Genomic DNA, 2,804 nt, shown 5'->3' with positions numbered 1-2,804 from the left:
AAATGTCTGTCAGCTGGTGACTGGATAAACAAAATGTGGCATATATATACAATGGAATGTTATTCAGCCTTAAATGATACTGAGCAGGGCCCTTTGGGGCTCCTGGGCACAAAGCCTTTCTGTGTTCCCCCATTTCTTTGATTACAGGAAATATCCTTCAATCAGCCTACATGACCTTCCCTGAGTTCCAGTGGGCAGATTCAAGCAGTTGTTAATTAGGGAAGGGAGGGGATGTGAGACCAGGGGGAAACAAACAGTCAAGAGAAACAATAGGGCAACCTTGGGACAAGGTCCCCTGTTCCCCATCAAAGGATACACACAACAATATCCTTGAGCTGTTTTGCAGATACTGAAACCCCTTCCAGGTGGGAGAGGTTAACGATTAACGATTAACGATGGTATGCTGCCCACAAGCATGTAGACCACAGACCAGTTGGAACCTGAAGGTTGATGATGCTGACTCCTACTTACCTCATCACCAACCCATCAGAAGAATGTCCATGAGCTGATCATGCCCTCTTTGAACCACTGCTATAAAACGTCTCACTAACCTCTCCAAGTGGGGACACATAGTTTTTTGAGTCAGGAGCCCGCTGTGTCCCCCTTTTTTCTCCTTCACCCAAAACTCTGTCTCCGAGATTTGATTTGGCACTGATGTACAGAGAAGCTGAGCTTTAGGCATCAAAAAAATCCTGTCTCATGCTACAACATGGATGAACCTTGAGGACATTATACTAAGTGAAGTAAGCCAGCCACAAAGAGACAAACATTGTATGATTCCACTTATACGATGTATCTAAAGTGGTCTAACTCATAGAAAGAGAACATAACATGGTGGTTACCAAACAGAAGGGGGCTGGACATGGGAGTTCTTGTTTAATGGAGTTTCAATTTTGCAAGAGGAAAAATTCTGGAGATCAGTTGCACAACAATGTGAATATACTTAACACCACTGAACTGTATACTTGAAAATGGTTAAGATGGTAAATTTTATGTTATGCATTTTTTTAACCACAAAACAAAAACAACAAAACAAAGTTTCTTCAGGATCACCTGGTTTGTCCTACTGTTTTACAAATGGCGCAAAGATTTACCCAAGGTCATCATCCACATTCAAGGTGACCTGACTCACGGCTGGATGCTTTCCATGCTCCAGCAACTCTAGTGAGTTTCCCCTCCTTCATTAAGGAAGGGAGGAGCCCAAGGCCCCCCATGGTGGTCCCAAGAGAGCCAGGGCAGTAGGGGAGGCCCTGCGAGACACTAAATTCTCATCAGTTCCACTCTCTTCTCCTCATCTGCCTCCTGGCTGGCTCATTTTTACTGGGCACAAATGTGTATAACCATGGAAACATGTCACATGGCCCTTTGGGTCTAAAGATGACAGAAGCCCAGACTGTTGTCCAAGAGTGGCAGAGTGAGCACACCCAGCACCTGGGGAGACTTCCTCTGTGCCCTGGAGTCACACTCCCAGCAGACACCACCTTACCTCAGATCAGTTTTTCTGCTCCCCAGGTTCGGTTGTGTGTAGGCTTGGGTCTGCATGTACCTTTCTGCTCAGGCTTAAGGAGATTCCACCACAACCTCGGATATTTCCAAAATGTTCTCACTCCAGAGCTTGCGCTTCCCTGAATGCAATGTTCTTTGCTAGGTATTCAAGGCCCTCTCTGACCCAATCCTAAGGTACTTTTCCAATCATATTGGAAGCTAAGATTGCACAGTGACTTAAGTCTTAGGGTCAGTGCTGAATTCCACTTTAACAGGCTTTATCTCTGTAGCCTTAGATAGTCACTTATCTCACTCAGACTTTCTTAAAGAAAAACGCAGATAACAGTATCTAGTGTGTGAGGACTTGATGAGATAAGGCATGCCGGACCTGAGCCTAGAACCCCGTACAATGTAAGCACTCTCTGAAGCACTTGGAAACTGGACATATTGTCAACAGTACCGGTGTCCTCCGCTCCAGCAGAGTAGGATAATTTACCAGATGTACACTGTATACATGGTCTGTGCATTCCAGTCTCTGCCTCTGTCTTACTTCTCTCTTCTCTCTTTCTAGAGCATCTTCCCCAAATCCCCCCAAGGCCCAGATCAAAGTCACCTCATTCTTGAAGACTTCATTGACCCTCCCAGAAGGAAAGTATCTGTGCTAGAGGTCGATTTGTGTAGCTCTGGGCTATAAAGACACTGTGTTACAGAGGCGGTTTGCTGAATGTGTCCTCAGGTGGTCATGAATGCAGGAGGCTCTAGGACCTGAGACAGGGGCTTAGTCTTTCTCTGGCACTTTGGAAATTTCTGTGAGCAGACCCACAGCTTCTCTCTTCACAGGATGTCTGTGAGACCTTAAGGGGGCACCTATATGACCCAGTTTGTCAGCTACTGCAAGCCTTGGAGAAGAAGGAAGCTTTCTTGAGGATATTGCATGGGCACTCCTAGTAGGCTGCCGCCTGCGTTCTGTTTTTCCCAGTAAAAGCAACCCTGGGTGGTGGAGTTGGCTCCCTCTGCACCATCTTGGGTCCATGGGTCTGACCTTTGCCCCCTCCATCCCCTACTTGTGTTTAGATCAAAGGTCTAGGCTAATTCTCCTTTCCTACATTCACAGCAACTCTCCTGCCTTGGATTCTCTTACAACTTGTGGTTCCTCTCTTGGCATGTGATTCCAGTCAGTCTGTATGATCATTATTTGGTGTATAATTTGCTCCTCTATTGAATTAGAAGCTCTTTCAGTGCAAGGATTATGTTGGATTGATTTCTCTGCTCTGTGCAGAGCCAAGCACGGTACCTGGCTCATGCTTGGTACCTGGTGG

This window comes from Orcinus orca, chromosome 14 (assembly GCF_937001465.1).
Source record: "Orcinus orca chromosome 14, mOrcOrc1.1, whole genome shotgun sequence".
In the NCBI taxonomy this organism is placed as follows: Eukaryota; Metazoa; Chordata; class Mammalia; order Artiodactyla; family Delphinidae; genus Orcinus; species Orcinus orca.
This window is presented reverse-complemented; position numbering follows the sequence as displayed.